At 40.7% G+C, this 17947-nt stretch overlaps 1 protein-coding gene across 2 annotated transcripts in view; it reads left to right on the plus strand.

Moving 5' to 3' along the window:
- The first annotated feature begins 14564 nt into the window (after positions 1-14564).
- The window catches only part of LOC109912069 (hippocalcin-like protein 1), a 55625-nt gene continuing 52242 nt past the window's right edge, over positions 14565-17947 (plus strand). The window contains exon 1 of one of the 2 annotated variants that reach the window (XM_048597206.1): positions 14565-14587. The gene's annotated coding sequence lies outside the window, so the exon portion shown is untranslated. Of the gene's footprint in view, positions 14588-15545; positions 15855-17947 lie in introns of those variants that run through there. The other variant, XM_020511450.2, reaches the window with a different exon arrangement.

Below are 17947 nucleotides of genomic sequence, written 5' to 3' on the forward strand. Positions count from 1 at the left end.
CCTAATCTTAATTAATCTCTAAGAACACCAAAGTTACAGTTTTCAGGTCTGCTCCAATCATAACAGGGGGTGGACCACCACTAGTAATTCTCATATGTAGTTCTGTGTATACAGTTAGCTTGCCTTTACTGCCCAAATTCTAGTCTTACGATAAAAGGGCTTGTGAGGCAGAATAATTCAAAAAATGAAATCCTTGTGATATGCACACTATAATCTTAAATAACATTCTCCAAACTTCTGAAAAGTGCCCGATTGCAAAGTGGCATGTTGAAAAATCAGTGAAACATGACCACTTCACAATCGCTAAGCAAGTGTGCAAAACAGCATTTAAAATTAAACTGACCAAACATCAGCGTGCCACTTCCACACTCCCCATAACTTAGTAAATAGAATTTACCACATTGTCACCAATGTGTTTTTTTTAGTGTCAATTGTTGTGGTCAGCCATTTCTGACCAGTTGAATCTTAGAAAGGACTTGCCTCATCAATCTGTCTCCCTCAACTGAGCGACAGAAAACAGAATTAGACCATGTCCAATAGAAATGGAAAGTGTTAGAGAAACTCAGGAAGTCAAGCAGCTTCTGTGCAAAGAGCAACAGAGTTAATGTTTTAAGTCCAATGTGACCCTCCATCAGACTGAAGAGAAAGAAAACTGATGGGTTTTATACTGCAGTGAAACATAGATGGAAGGAACAGAAGGGAAGGTTAGAGGCGAACAAGATTAAGAGATTGCAAGTGTCACAGAAAGTAGAGAAAGGGAGTGGGAATGATTGTAGAGAAGTGATACAGATCCAGAATAGTTGTTAATAAATGTTGTTAATAGCTGAATATTGCTTGATTGTAGAGAAGTGATATAGATCTAGTTAATAGCATAAAATAGGTTAGCCCTATTGCAAGCAAAACCATAAAAATAAGAGAGCTTGTTGTTGGGAGGCTCCAGAGGTGGGAATATGGGGCTGAAATGAAGGACAAAGTCCATCTGTGTCTGGATAGTTAGAGAGACCATAGCTAAATTCTAACATCCTCCCTGGCCTCACTATTCACGGATTGCTCACAGGGACTGCCAATTTTTCCAGCTGCCACCTCCAACACAATCCAAACCCTCCAGTTAGTAACCATCTCTGATTGTTTTCAGATGAACAGGAATATCCTAGGAGACTGATCCTTCAGATCATCCGAAAAGCAGAAATTTGCAAATTGGGGCGAGAAGCAACAACTCCGGCCCATTTGAAGAGCACCTGGTGTAAATGGTTTGCAAATAGTATAAGCCCCAAATGTCTGATCACTCAAACTATTATAATACATTTATCTTTGTAAAGGATTGAGAAGCTATCCAATAAATTCAAGTGGCTCTCTGCAAATGGAGAAGGAGGAATTATCTGGAAAATAAATACGTACACCCATTGCGATTTGAAATTATGTGAATAAATTGGAATGTCCTTTGTACGGCTTCATACAGCCGGGCATAAATAGAACCTATTGTCCTCAAATGCGAAATTGCTGTCCCTGACTCACTGATACAGATATAAAACTTAATCTGTGCACCTGGTCAATCACTGTATCTTGGCAATAATGAAAGCCTTTCACATAACACATATTGCACTATGACTGATTTTAATATAACCACTTCCCTTTTGTCCTGGGTGACAGGACCGCAAGTCTGACCCCTGGCATTTCTCAAGATAAGAGCAAGAGGAGAAGGGGGATTATTAAACCTCCCAACATATTAATCAGAAGAAGTCACCACTTGAACAGGATAGGGAGATATACTTGCAAATGGTGAGTAATTATTACCCTGAAAATCCTTAGAGATGTAGAAAGATGTTTAGAGAAGCAAAAGTTGCTGTGAATCTTGTTGAGACAGTTCTTAACACATTCCCTTGAGTGGTGGAAACTGGACCATGTAGTTGGTGCAGATGCCTCATTTGGTCTCACAGGAAACACAGTGTGTAAGTTCAGGTCTTTCCAAGCGGGTCTGTGGCTACAATCTGAGCCATCCTTCTCTAGCCTGAAGGTGACAGTGCAGCCAACTTCCAGACAGTGTTCTATGTCATATAGCTGCTTTAGTGGATAAGATTATATTGGATGATCACAGAGCCACTGTGAAGATACAGTGGCAAAACATGAAAGTTGTAACTATTTTGAGAACTTCGATTTAATAGAAGCAATGCCTCAAATTACGCTGAGGATGGATTGAGGCTACTCATTGGAGTGCATTGATCTGTCTCCTGTAGACTGATGCCCAAGATGAGGTCATGTTTCTGTACAGCATAATGGAAGGTGCTATCTAAATTTTATCCATTAACACTCAGATTGGAAGCAATCTTTTGCACATACTCCAGAACAAATGTTGTGGAACACTCCTCTGCCTTCTTGGAAGCAAGGGCGATAGTACCTCAAGAACCACCTACACCTGATATTGATCTATCACACAGCCAATGCTTAGAAATGGATGAGTTTCTGCATCAGCAGACAGAGAGAGGGTGTTTCAAAACAACCAGTCATTTGTTAATCTCTGGGGACCACTGGACATAAAACTAAATTAGAACTTGCAAGGTTGAGAAGAAGCATTTAATTGAAAAATTAGGCTGGTATATTCATATGCCAAATTAATTTTACTTACTCACTTGCTAGCATCCATTTTCAGTACATTACATATACATTTCTGGGCATAACCATGCACCATGTTTTTCCTCATGCTTGCTTAAAGTGTAGATATGTTTGTTACACTTCACTGGAGTAGCAGACTGGAAATCAAGCTCTGCTATTTCAGGAGTCATCACAGATGTTAAAGATTTTATAAAAGTACCTGAAATTCTCCCATTTACCTGTCTTTTAAACCCAGGTTGACAGCAAGCATGGATCAGGCTTCTGTACATAACAAGAGTTACTATTTATTACAAATAAATAGACTGTATCTACAGACAGATGATTATGAACTGTTGACATATAGCTTTACTGATAAAAACTCTAACCCACTTATAAACTCCTCCTCTTCACACACATACAGACGGACAGAAAGACAGGAAAAATAGGTGTGTGATGAATGGAGTGAAAGACCGGGAAGGCAGTACAATGGTTGTTGTACACAGGGTTCATGAATCCCTGTTCACTGGGATAGTCCTTTTGGCTTGTCAGAACTTGCTGCTCCTTTATTCCCCTTCTTCCAGATACTTTCACTTGCCTGCAGAAAGTACAGGGTGGTTGGTTCACATTTATAAACTCCCTGGCTTACTAGTTGAGAACCACAGCCAACAGTAACTGTTGAGGGAAAAAGTAATGGCTTTCTCAGGCTTACAGTGGTATTTACTGCAGAAACAAGTGACGTTTCTGCTCTTGCAGGGGTCTAATGCCTTCTCTCAAACATTCACACACCCAAGCCATTCAGCTACCGGGGAACCAATCCCAAAATTCGCAGGCATAGAGCTTTTGTCATTGATAACCGTTCACTAGTTCACAGACCAAGTAGCTACCTGTTGCTGGCTGAATCTTCATTTGTACACAGCCCTCTGGCGCCAGCTCATCTGCTAGCAAGATTTCACTATTGCTTCAAAAAGCAGCTGTGTAAACAACACTTACAATGAGTGTCAGGTAGCTTGCTTTCAAAAAGTGCAGCAATTCTTCAATAATCCTTGGCTTTTAAACCTGTCCTTTTCCCATTTCAGTCCACAATCAAAAATACAGAAAAATAAAAAGACACAGTTTTTACACTTTGAATTGTACACCAATTTACATAAAATAAAAGCAATGTAGTTGCCAAAAATCTGAAACAAAAACAGTGTACTGGAAATACTCCGTAGGTTTGGCAGCACCTGTAGAAAGAGAAAGAGAGTCCAGTATGATTTCTTCAGAACTGAAGGAAGATAAAAATGTGATGGGTTAAATGCCATTGAAAAGGGGGATAAAAGGAAAAGGAAAAAAAACCTGGTAAAAGGCAAATGCTTTGCTTCTTTGCTAAAATTATGACCATTCTCTTTACCTTTTCTTCCATGGCATCTTTGTCATTTTGATCTCTCCTAACCTCTACCCTATACCTGAGCTTCTATATAGTTCCTTCGTTTCTGTTCCTTACACCCCATCCTCACCTTCAATGACACAAAACCCAACACATTTCTACCTTCCTTCAGCTCTGAAATGGAGTCACTTCTGACTCGAAACGTTAACTCTGTTTCTCTCTCCATAGATGCTGCCAGACTGACCGAATATTTGCAGCACTCTCAGTTTGTAATTTACAAACTTACATATTATAGCTCATGACTGTTACTAACAATTAAACCTGCCCACCACCCACTTCCGAACATTAAAGGACACCAACAGATGTGGTTGGAAAGCAAAGGTGGAATAGGATATGAAAGCATTTGCTTTTTGATGTTAAGGGAAGTATTTTTGGAAATAGCGCCTGATATTTTAGGAATTTGGTTACTTGATCTGAAGTGTAAACATCTTAAGCAACTGAACAGACATGCTGATCATTTTATAGCCTTACCACCAAGGGTGGGAGATTAGCTGCCACATACCAGTTTTTCAGGTTGGTCAGCAGCCAAACAGAAATTATCTGACTCGGAGTTCAACTGATTGAAACGGGTGAGATAGGCCAGAAGGAAAACCTATGACTGTTTCTTTAAAATCCTGAGGTGCAAACTGGCAGATCACTTAAGGTCACAGTAGGAGTCAGTCAGTTATATTTACAGGGAGCAATCGATTAGATTCTGGATGCTGAGAATTATATACTTTCTCAAAGGGGAAGTGCTGCTGTAAGTCACATAAGCCCAAATCCTCTGGTCACTGCATGGTTAGAGACTAGACACATGACAGAAGCTGCATGTCAGGAGACTGCGGAAGACTTCACACACAGACCTGTGAGAATTGTCTAGAGAGTTCAAACTTTCAATGAGCTACAACCTGCTATCTGAGACCCCAAATTTAAAGTGAAGACTAAGACCAGATGCTGAGTTAATGATGGAAGGCCAGTATAACCCCTGTGGATGGAATGGCCTAGTGGTATTATCACTAGATAATTAATCCAGAAACTCAGTTAATGCTCTGGGAACCTGGGTTCAAATCCTATCATGGCAAGTGTTGGAATTTGAATTCAATAAAGAATCTGGAATTATTGGTCTAATGATGACCATGAAACCATAGTTGATTGTTGGGGAAAAACATCTTATTCACTAATGTTCTTTTGGGAGGAAAATCTGCCATCTCTACCTGGTCTGGCCTACATATCACTCCAGACCCACAGCAAAGTGGTTGACTCTTAACTGCTGTCTGAACAATTAGGGGTGGTCAATAAATACTGGCCTAGCCAGTGATGCCCACATCCTGTGAATGAACATATTTTAAAAAAAGACTTCTTCAGAACTCAGGGCTCAAAACATTAACTCTGCTTTTCTCTCCACAGAGTTTCTCCAGCATTCTCTGAGGAGAATGAGACTTCACAGCTCATAAGTGCACAAGAGACACCCAATCACCATCCCAACCATGACTTCTTCAGAACTGCTTGGAAATTCGAACTTCCAATGGGCAATTCCACTATTTCCGGGACTGCTTCAAGGAGCTCTCTGACTCCGAGTTAGAGTTATAGACTTTGGATGGACTTACCTGTTAGTAACCCAGGAAAATTAAGACAATAAAATCCTTCCCCTTGACCATAAAAACTGACCCCTTAAGGATCATTCCAACAAAGCCACCAACACCGTATCTACTCTCTGAATTCCAGATCCACCCCCTGCTGCCTAACTCTCCGAGCTGACCTCTGGGTCACAGCCCTGACTGCTCCCACACTGCCACACTACCCACCTATCACTGTACCCAGCTATCACCCTACCCCTTACACACCGACACATTCACCCATACACTCACATTAACACATCAAGAAGTTTCAGGTCACTCAAAGTTACCTACCCAGACACAAGTCATGATCCGCACACAGTATTCCAGATGCAGTCTCACCAATACCCTGAAGAACTGAAGCATAATTCCCCACTCTCACCTTCAATTCCCCTCTAAGTAAAACATGACATGCTATTAGCTTTCCCGATTACTTGTTGTAATTGCAAACTAACCTTCGGTGATTTACGCATGGTAGACCAATTTATAAAGTTAGATCAGATGGGATTCAGGGAGAGCTTGCCAATTGGATACAAAATTGGCTTGACAGTTGGAGACAGAGGATAGTGGTGGAGGGTTGTTTTTCAGACTGAAGGCCTATGACCAGTGGTGTGCTGCAGGGACCACTGCTGGGTCCACTGTTGTTTATCATTTGTATAAACCATTTGGATGAGAATTTGGGAGGCATGACTATTAAGTTTGTGGATGACACCAAAATTAGTGGTATAGTGGACAGTGAAGAAGGTTATCTAAGATTACAAAGGGATCTTGATCAATTGGGCCAATGGGCTAAAGAGTGGCAGATGTAGTTTAATTTGGATAAGTGTAAGCTACTGCATTTTAGTATAACAAACAAGGGCAGGCCTTACACAATTAATGGTGGGGCTCTTTGTAGTAGAACAGTGAGTCCTAGGGGTTCAGGTACATAGTTCTTTGAAAGTTGTATCACAAGTAGACAGGGTGGTGAAGAAGGCATTTGCATGCTTGCCTTCAATCGTCAGTACATTGAGTATAAGTGTTGGGACGTCATGTTGTGGTTGTACGCGACATTGATGAGGCCACTTTTGAAGTACTGTGTACAGTTCTGGTCACCTTGCTACAGGAAGGATATTATTAAATTGGAGAGGGTTCAGAAAAGATTTACAAGGATATTGCCTGGACTGGAGGTTTTGAGTTATAAGGAAAGGCTGGATATGTAGGAGATTGAAGGGTGATCTTATAGAAGTTTATGAAATCAAGAGGGGCATAGATAGGGTGAATAGCAAAGGTCTTTTCCCAAGGTTAGGGGAGTTCAATAATAGAGGGCATAATTTTAAAGTGGGAAGAGAAAGACTTAGAAGGAACCTAAGGGGCAACTCTTTCACACAGAAGGTGGTTTCTTATATGGAATGAACTGCCAGAGGAAGTAATAGATGCAGGTACAGTTAAAATACATTTGGGCAGGTACATGAATAAGAAAGGTTTCAAGGGATATGGGCCAAACGCAGGCAAGTGGGACTAGTTTCGTTTGGGAAACTTGGTTGGCATGGACAAGTTGGACCGAAGGGTCTGTTTCTGTGCTGTATGACTCTATGGCTCTATGCACTTGGACACCCAGGTCCCTTGCACCCCAGACCTCTGCAACTCTCACCATTCAGATGATGTGCTTCATTTTATATTTTCTGCTAAAATGTGCAAAACTAGATGGATAATTCTTTCAATACTTCATGTCATTCATTTAAAACGGAGATGAGGAAAACAAATTCTCTCCGATGGTTGTGAGTCTTTGGATTTCTCTTCCTCAAAAAGCAATGGATGCAGAATCATTAAACATTTTTAAGGAAAAGGAGATGAAAGATTATCGGGGATATGCAGTCGTATAGAGTTGAGGTTAAAATCGGATCAGCCATGATCTTATTGAATGGCAAAGCAGGCTCGAAAGGCCTGAATGGCCTACTCTTGGTCTTTGTTCTTATGTTCATAAAGTGTGAGCACTTCAGTGAGGTACAAGATGGTTGTCAGATTTTCAAACCAAATCTCTCCAGAGGCACAGTTTATAGGAGTGGAGAAAATTGCAAGAAAAGATGAAAATAGATATTGCAGCCATGGTAGATCTAACCAGGATCTCAGTTTACTTAAGCCAAAGTATCTAACTCTATAGAAACACAGAAACATGTAACTTGGGAGCAGCCATAGGCTATTTTGTTCTTTGCACCATCATTCAATAAGATCATGTCTGATCTGGCTGTGGTCTCAAACCCACTTTCCTCTCTGGCCTACATAAACTTTGTCTCTTTTGCCAATCAAAAATCAAACTAAGCCTCAAATGAATCTATTGTCCAGCCTCTGCTGCTTTCTGAACAAGCGAATTCCTAAGACTAATCCCCCTTTGGTGAAGAAACATCTCCTCACCTGAGTCTTAAAATAAAGACCTCTCATTCTTAAACTGTAAGCTTCATGCATGATAGTGAGATGCTCTAGCAAGTTGGAGCAGGAAAAGCATACACATCTATTTTCAGTTTCTTAACTTGTCACTGACAATGAAAAGAAAACTATAAACTAAGGAACTCAGCAACTTGTGGCGTTTTAACACCACTATGTATGCTCAAATAGATTGTGTTGACAAGGGATCCTACCAGGCCCAGTACTCATAAATATTTTTACCAGATTCCATGAGAAATGTATCTTCAATGGAATGATATCTAACCTTCTATCCCTTGCATATTTCCAATATGTAGATAAGATATTTGTAATATTTGGATCTGCAACTGCATATAGGAATTTTCTCATGTATCTTATTGGGCTCCGTCCTACTGAAATTCATCGATCAAACAAAACAGTCAAATGATCTTGAGATCTTGGCCAGGAGTTTACTACAGTCTACTGCAAACCTACCTCCACTCGTCATTATGTGTGATGGAATTCCTACACTTTCACATGCTGTAAGATTGGCCTTATCAACCTCATGATTAGGATCTGGGCCATTTGTTTACTGTGCAAGCTGATGCTGAAAAAAGGCATATCAAGCCTTCCTATGATATAATGACTACCTGGATCAGATCAGTTCTTGCTGTAGATTGGATGGATGCAGGAACAGATCTAAGGACCCTTGGTACCATCCCGGACTACCCTGGAAGGGAAAGGTATCTCAAAAGTTGGAGCAACAGGTGAAGCTACATATTTTGTGTGCAGTACTAACACAAGTGGTGCTCACCCTTAACAGTACGCTGCTGTCAACCTGAAAGACTTTCTGCCAATCACACAAATGAGTAATATTGTACATGAATTTTAAAGCTGATGTGATGTTATGTACATGGACCATATGTACGTGGATCATATCAAAGAACCACTTCCCTTCAGATGCTCACAACAAGCATGTTACTGTCCATTCCAGTCAGCAAAACTTAAAACCCAATGTCTAACATGAGTGATTCTGCAATTGGGCCATATTTGCTAAATAATCATAGAATCCCTACAGTGTGGAAACAGGCCCTTTGGCCCAACAAGTCCACATCGAACCTCAGAGCATCCCACCCAAACCCATCCCCCTCTAACCCACCTAATCTACACAACCCTGAACACTATGGGCAATTTAGCATGGCCAATCCACCTAACCTGCACATCTTTGGACTGTGGGAGGAAACCGGAGCACCCGGAGGAAACCCACGCAGACACAGGGAGAATGTGCAAAATCCACACAAAATCCTCTGCATCCTAAACATTATGCTGAAAACAATTGCTGAAAACAATGCTGAAAAGATTGTCACTCAGGCTTGCAATATGGTATACCAGAAGCTACATTAATAATACAGACTGTCCTGTGTGGGGAGATAGAACATGCATACACACTGCACCTGTTTCAACTCACAGAAAAGGTAACTATTCTCTGGTTCATTTCTCAGGACAATTCTCGCTTGAAATTTAAACAAAGCTTGGAAGTTAACTGTCAGACATCATCTAACAGGTGCAATTCCTTCATCAATCAGCATTCTCTTCTTATACAGTATAAGGCGGTTGTTTTCATTTTACATTGTTGTATATCTTGTGAATTGTCCTGATGAGTGCAAAATGTAAGGCTTTGACAGCATGTCTTTTCTCATCAATATGAGAACATTTTTGTTCTAGCAATTTTAAATATATTTTTAATCACAAAATTGATTAGTATATTAATGTTTTAATTTATAATTGTAGTATGATACTTTACATAGAATTGCCATAACACCCATGTTCGGACAATGTAAACTCCTGTTAATCATTTCTGGCAGTCAATAAAAAAACATTTGATTGAGTCATGTCACCTGCAAATCAACTCAATCCCTTGACAGGTCTGGTAAGTAATTATTCAGCCGCTGCAAAGCAATTTTTTTTCCAATGATCTGTTGAGATTTTCTCAAGGACTACTTTTTTGTTACCAAGGGCAAATTTTTCATTCTCACTAGGTCCTTTATTAGGTGATGCAATCACATAGTAGTGATGCCTCTATATTTGTTTGGGATATTTGGACTCACACAGATTTAGAGGTGGAAGATTCCATCAATAATCAATTATCCATTAAACTTAGAGCTAGCACACACAAGGAAAGCATTGTTTTTTGTAGATACCATATACTTACATTGCAACAAGTCAACAGGCCAAAGTATTTTCCAGAATAACTAACACATACATCTGCACACAAAATAAAACAACCTAAATACACCTCTGGATTCGTAAATTTGCTACCTATTTTCAACTGCATCTCAATCTGAGGTTTTAATTTAATGAATCTCAGTGTGTTCTTTACAATAGCATTTGTTTAATTTTTCCCCATAGTGCAGCCCTAGGCTAGGGACACCATATCCATTTGCAAGTAATTCATTACCTCAATGATTCCAGGGTTTCCCTTATTTAGCAGAGTATTCCTTTATTGACAGATTTGAAACACTTCTTTGTAACCTCCCTCTTTCTGCCACCTGTCTCCCTTTCTTCCCTGCTTCCTTTCCAACTTCCTATCAACTGCCCACCTCCCTGTATTCCGCTTTGCAGACTCCCCGTCTACACCTTTCCAGTTTTCCAAACCCCTGCAGCCATCATGTCTCCCCCATCTGACTTTGCAGCCTCCCATTTCGCTCCATCCCATTTGCAGCCACCTCTTCTCCCCCTCATTACCCTACAGCAACTGTGAAACAGTTTTTTCTTAATCCCACTCTGTTCCTACAGCCCTGTAAATAATTCATTCTGAAATTATTATCAAGTCAACTTAAAGCAATCCTTCAGTCATTTATTTTGAGATCGTAACAGCTTGCAGTGTAAATCAAATTGTGTATTCCCTTGATTTTTATACCACTGATTTTAAATTTAGTTATTAATCCTCCAGCCAATGGAAACAGAAAGTTGAATTTGACAGATTCTCTCATGGAATGTTCAGCGGTGGGATGGTCATTAATTAGGCAGGGTGGCGGTGTGCCTGAATCCTGCTATATCTTGCCTCTGCCAGAATTTAGTGGGGAGGGTCAGGAATTGATTGATTGATTGATTATTAACCAAGTGGTGGGTGGGCCTGTCTATATGTAGCAAGCATTACAGCCAAAAGTTCCACCTACTTGTGGTGTCCATTGGAGGCAGCCCCTCACTCTAATATTGCGAGTGCCTGATAATGGGTTGCACCATCAGAAAGGGGATGACCTCTGACAGCCATCCTCTAGCCTTGCTGCTGGCCATCCCCAGATCACTCTACCTGCAACTCCGAACCCCTGAAACCCTTCCCACCTGTGGCCTGGGTCTCTCCTCAGTCTTGGAATTTCATTAAGTGTCGTTCTAGCAATAGCTTGGTGCCACAGTGCCTCCCCAGTGACACTGCTTATCGAAAGGACCGCTGATGTCTGAATGGCCACCATACTTCAGTAAGTGACATTTCCACCCTGGGCTTCTTGATCCCAGGATATGCCTGCCACTCACCACCTAAGTGCCTGAATGACTCTTAATAGCAATAGGCCTTCCTCAAGGAGACAACACAAGTTTCCCTTCAGCACTCTATCTAGGAGGCAAGACCCTCAATACCTCCACAACCTTGTATCTCCCTATCTGCTCGACCAAACCCTTCATTACTTTGAATATCTTCATTAGACCATTATTAAGAGTGACACCTATCAAAAAAAGTTACATTTTTAATTCAAATGAATTGTGCTAATGCGGGCTATTAATTTGAATACTGATAAATTACAAATAAAAACACAGTCATAACTTTCAAAGGAAACAAGATTTAGACTGCCTGAGAAATAGTACTGATTGGTTGGCACAGTCTCTGATTGTTCGAGCTGTTGCTTTGGAGACTACATCTGGGAACAGGTACCCGGCCTCCCCATCACATCCCCCGCCCCGACCCCAACCATCCACCAAGTTTTTATTTTGATGTAAAAAAGGCAATTTGTTTCTGAATTCTTAAAGTTGACATGGCACCGGGACCAGATGAGATGCATTGAAGGAAGTGAGGGTAAAAACTGCATGTACACTGGCTAGAATCTTTTAGTGTTCCCTGGATGTGGAGGAGGTGCCAAAAGACTGAATGATTGCAATCATTATGGCCTTGTTCAAGAAATGTCACAATTAATTCCTGTTAGTTCAACTTCAGTAGTGGGGAAACTTCTAGAAACAATTATTTGAGATAGAATTAGTAGTCACGTGGAAAAAGGTGGGTTGATAAGGAAGAGTCAGCATGGATTTCTGAAAGGGAAATTGTGTTTAACTAACTTGATGGATGTTTTTGAAGAGTGACAGAAAGACTTGATGAGAGCAATGCTGTTGATGTGATATACATGGATTTCCAGAAGACATTTGATACAGTGTCACACAACAGACTTGTGAGGAAAGGGATAGGTCATTGAATAAAAGGATCAGTAGCACAAAATTGTCTGATAGAAATCAGCGAGGAATGGTCAGTGAATAGTTTTCGAGCAAGAGGAAAGTTTATAGTAGAGCTCCCCAGGAGTCAGTATTTTCCTGATATATCTTAATGATCTGCATCTTGGTATACAGGGGACAATATCAACATTTATAGATGAGATTAAACAAAACTTGGAAGAATAGTAAATTGTGAGAACGACAGTGTGGAAGTTGAGGGAGTGGAGAGATAGGTGGCAGATGAAGTTCAATGCAGACAATGTGAGGTAATGCACTTTGTTTGGAAGAATGTTGAAAAACAATTTAGAATAGAGGGTACATCTAAAGGAGGTGCAGGAGTAGAGGGACCTGGGCATATATGTGCACAGATCATCAAAGGTGACAGAACAGGTGGAGAGAGCAATTGGTAAAGCATAGTGTTCTTAGTTTTAGTAATAGGGGTATCGAGTACAGGGGCAAGTAGGTGATGTTGAACGTGTACAAGTCACTTGTTAGACCCAGCTGGTATACTGACTATAGCTGTGGGTACTACATTGTAGGAAAGATGTGATTGCACTGGAGAGAATGCTGAAGTGATTTACGAGAATGATTCCAGGAATGAGAAATTTCAGTTATGAGATAAATTGAAGAAGTTGGACTGTTCTCGTTGCACAGAAGGTTGAGATGAGAGTTTTATAGAGGTTTTCAAAATCATGAGTAGGCTGGACAGTGTAAATGGGGGAGGGGGGGGGCAGCTGTTCCCAACTGTAAAAGAAAAAGGAACGAGAGGCATAGACTTAAAGTGATGTACAAACAAAACAAAGGTGATGTGAGAAAAAGCTTTTTCACACAGGGAGTAGTTAGAGTATGAAATGAGCTGACTGGAAATGTAGTAGAGGCAGGTTCACTTGAAACATTCAAGCAGACATCTGATGAATATTTGGATAGAAATAGTGTGCAGGCATGTGGGAAAATGGCAAGAGATTGGCACTAGGTATTCAGTGTTATATGGTGTCTTTCTGCACAAAGACTGTTCTATAGTCAAAGCATTGCTCTGGGAATGGAACGAGAGAAAGTTGTCCCTCTGCTTTTCTTTAATTGAAACAATGCAACACCTAGATGTGTTCCCTCTCTTTGAAGATGATGTAAGTGTGCATACACATAGCTTTTAGCAAGTGGTAGTAAGCCAAATTGTCAGCCTATCTGGTCATTTTCAATTTATTGTTAGTGTAATTCTTAGCACATTTAGGATTATTTGTTCAATGTTCTCCAATTGTAGATTTACATTTAATGTTTGACACTTCAGATTCAGATAATGGCAGAACATCTAGAATGCCATTATATAATGATGCAACACAATGGTCTCTGACCACTTGAGTGAATAGGTTCAAAATGTCAAACGAACACATTGCTATCCATATGTATGTCTTGCATAGATTGTCGGAACTCCACTTTTCAGCTTTATCCACATATTCCTGATTCCCTTAAAATCCACCCACCTTCATTTTTGAACCTACTCAACAATTTACTCCACAGGTCACTAAAGTAAAGAACTCATTAAATCTTATAACCTCTAAGTAAAGAAAATTTTCATCTTTGTCCTAAATGGCAAACCTCTATAACTCCAGGGAAATACATTTGCAGCGTAAAACACACAATACCTCCAAGAACTTTATAAATTGAAATGAGGTAGCCCAGGATCTGAGGAAAAGATAAAACAAAACCAAAACAACTGCAGATGCTGTAAATCAGGAACAAAAACAAAGTGGCTGGAAAAGCTCAGCAGGTCTGGCAGCATCTGTGGAGGAGAAAGTAGAGTTAACGTTTCGCGTCCGGTGACCCGGTGAGTTCTGAGGAAGGGTCACCGGACCCGAAATGTTAATTCTGCTTTCTCCTCCACCTATGCTGCCAGACCTGCTGAGCTTTTCCAGCAACTTTGTTTTTGTTCTGAGGAAAAGATGCCTGATCTACGTAATCTCTCCTCTCTGGGCAATTTTCTCATCTATGACTCAACCTAATGTTTGTAGCACCCGCACCACTTTAACCTGAAAAGCAATTTGCTCACATGACTCCATTTTTTTCAGTCAGTTAATATGGACGTTAATGTCAGCATTAACTGTGAAGCAGAGACCTGGTCATTCCGGTACATAGGACTATAATAAATCTCTATTTTTTTAAGAAAAAAAGCACGTGTAGCTTTTGTGTTATAGATCCGTACTGATTATGAAGCAGTAAGTGACTGTAGCTGAAAGATTTTTTTAGAAAGTTTTGGTTTATTGGAAATGTGTAGTTGGAAAGTATTTGTATTAGGAGAGATTTGTGCTGTCCTGTTGCCTGACAACGTTCGGATAGACAGTGCTAAATTTCAGGATTTGCATTTGTTGTAAGAAAGGTGATCCCACTTTAGATATTAAATAGCGAAAATAATGTTTCGATAAATAGCTCTTAGAAATTACCTGCCGTTTCTACATAGTGGAAATATATCAATGTACCTCTCTTGACAAATTGCGCAAGTACGTCCTCTATAGGTTGTACTCCCAGCATTGACAATCTAATTAACTTGTCTGAAAAATAAGTGAAAACTTTTGGTATAATAGCTCGAAGAAGCTGCTCGTGTAACTTTTTTTTTAAAGCAGCACACAGAACAAATGTTATTATTTTTAAACAAAAATATGGATTCCATATGGAAACAAATGTTTAACCTTCTTTCCCACCTGACCCGGTTAAATGGATTATCTAATAAGAGAGATAGCGAGGCTTCAATTTAGACAATTGCTGCTGTATGTATCAATCCTTAAACTGGAATACAGTAGATTTAAGGATCAGTTCAGGCCAGGCTTCACTTCCTGTCACTCTGACAAATACAGACAGACTGGAATGTGCTAAATTAAAAAGCTTGGTGGGGGGGAGTGGATTGTATGTTTGGTTTCATTTTTGATGTATAAGCATTTTGTGTCCTAAAACAAGAGTTGCCGAGTAATTGCAGCAGAGTATATGGTGTGGTAGGATTGCACGATAATGTAAAGGAGATAAGCGACTCTGTGAGAAGGGCCCTCTCTTTTCTCAAGCACTCTCCCCCCTCTCCAGTGAATGGGCTGGTCCATGGAAATGGTTACATGGAGCCGCGCGGCGGCTCTTCATCTTTTGCCTGAAATGGAAAGCGCTGCTCCAGAAGTAGACAGGGCTGTGTACAAATTACTGATGCTTCTTCACTGCAGGCTTGTGATTGTTCCAATACACCGTGACTGATTGAAGTCACCTTTGTTTTTTTTTTCCTCTCGAGATAGGTTTTTGTTTTTGACTGCAGTCATTTTAATTTTTAATTTTTAAAAATAAACAACTGAACTGAACAACGGACCTACAGAGTAAAAGAGGAAAGGCACTCTCGAAGGAGCCCTGTGGGATAGTTGGTGAGTCTTTTGTGTGTGTGTGTGAGAGACAGAGACAGACAGAGAGAAAGAAAAAGAGAGGAAACCGGGTTGCAGTGCAAGCAGCAGCAATACAGTACAGCAACTTCCCTGATCTGTTATTGTTACAGTGGCTCCACACACGGGCTGCAGGAGCTGCCAGGAAATAAAGTGCAGAATGGTGGTGGTGGTGGTGGGGTGTGGAAGGGTTGCTCTCTCCAAACAAACAGCTTCTAAACTCTCATTCTTTCTCCACCCCGGTCGTATTAGACTATAAGTTTGTCATCTCCACCTCCAAAATAACTTGGCAATATTCTGCCTTCTTTCTACTCCCACTCCAAATCCCGATCGCCCCAAACTAGTTTTCCAAACTGAACGTTTTAAAGGTTCAGCGTCATTGAAAACCTGGATTGACATTTCTTGCCTGGTGTAACTTTTCTGTTTTCTCGGGTTAGGTCTGTAAGCATCAGCCTTATAGCAGCAAAACTGAGTTTTGTAACTCATAACAGTTCGGCAGATGGGCGTATGAGTTGGACCAGGGCGTTTTAAATTCCCTCCTTGAAATGAAATTCTTGTCGCTCGCTGGGTGTCCTAGGAGTCGTGTCAGCAGTGTTTCCTTGCAGTTTTGGAATGTGAGCTTCTAATGTACGTCCAGCTTTAATGGATGGGAGAGAAAAAAAAAATCGACTTCAGAATGATACGCTGACCTCGAACGCATTTCTTTTAAAGGCAGTATTGCGGGCAATAACCTCAACATTTTCCACTGCTGTTCAAAAGAAAACAATCCTCTGGTTTTAGTTTAAGCTGATTTATCCTGGACAGTGCTTGAATTGCAGTTGGCAAAGAGAAAACTCGGTGATTATTCACCTTTTTTTGGAAATGAGTAAAGCTGCTGTACTGAATCTGTTAAACTCTCGTTTAAAAATACTGTCTACCTGGCAGGTTCACAAAACGACGTGCAGTAATGCATGGATGAGATGAATAATCCCCGTAAAGCCAGACAAGGTGGAGCAGGCCTGTGGTACAAGTGCACTGTGAAGCACGAGTACAAGGCCATGGCTAGTTTTAACCCAGGAGTCCAGACCAGGCTTTAGATTCGGGTATGAGATTGAGACTGCTAGTGATCTGTGTACATTACAGTCCAGCATGTGTACTTCCAGTGACAAGATTCACGAAAGGCATCCACTTCCAGTGCTGTGCGCAGTTCGAAAGTATTACTCAAATAATCTCTTCTCCCAGCTAATGAATGCTTGCTTGTTCACATTCCTTTACAGGGCAAGTTTACAGACCACACTGCTTTTAATGAGTGGCTGTAAAGTAACGGAAGGATTAGCAGGCCATACAATTGCAAATGTCATTCTTTAGCTGCTTTTTATACCCACTTACTGGACTGTTAATCCTCTGTGGCAGCAAAAAGGTTTCCTGTGATCCAGAGTGTGTAGGAATGTCACCCACACACATGAAGGGTCTAGGCCCGAAACGTCAGCCTTCCTGCTCCTATGATGCTGCTTGGCCTGCTGTGTTCATCCAGCTCTACACCTTGTTATCTCACATGTATATTATGCTGGATGTCAAAGTAAATGAAAGGAGACTGCTTTTTCAAAATACTTTTTCATCAACCTGTACCTACAGTGTAGCTCAGACTTAAACCTGGACCTTGTAGCCCAGAGGTAGGAAAAAGAAGCACACCCTTCTCTACACACAGCCAATGGCACAGAGACCCAGCCTATGGTGATTGTGTGTTTAATTCCCCTATGGCTGAGTTTGTGTAACACCTGTTATGTGGTGTGATGGCACCAGATGAGAGGTAAAATATCTACTCCCCAGTTAGGTTCTTCCAGGATGGCCTAGAATCCTCGAATGCTTGTGCTTTATTCAGGTGAGGATGTTAGGAGGGAATGCCCTATGTTTGTATCCATGGCCATATGGAGCACTCCAAGGTGACTTGCTTCATGGACCACAGTAAAGCTTACCAGCTGTGTGCACACAATACACCTAAATCCCCACCCGGATTTATTCCAATGCAGTTCCAGTCACTCAGTTGCTGAACAGGACATTACATACTAAGATTACACAATTTCTTGGCTCTTTTTAAA

Source organism: Rhincodon typus, chromosome 5, assembly GCF_021869965.1.
Source record: "Rhincodon typus isolate 14 chromosome 5, sRhiTyp1.1, whole genome shotgun sequence".
Taxonomy (NCBI): Eukaryota; Metazoa; Chordata; class Chondrichthyes; order Orectolobiformes; family Rhincodontidae; genus Rhincodon; species Rhincodon typus.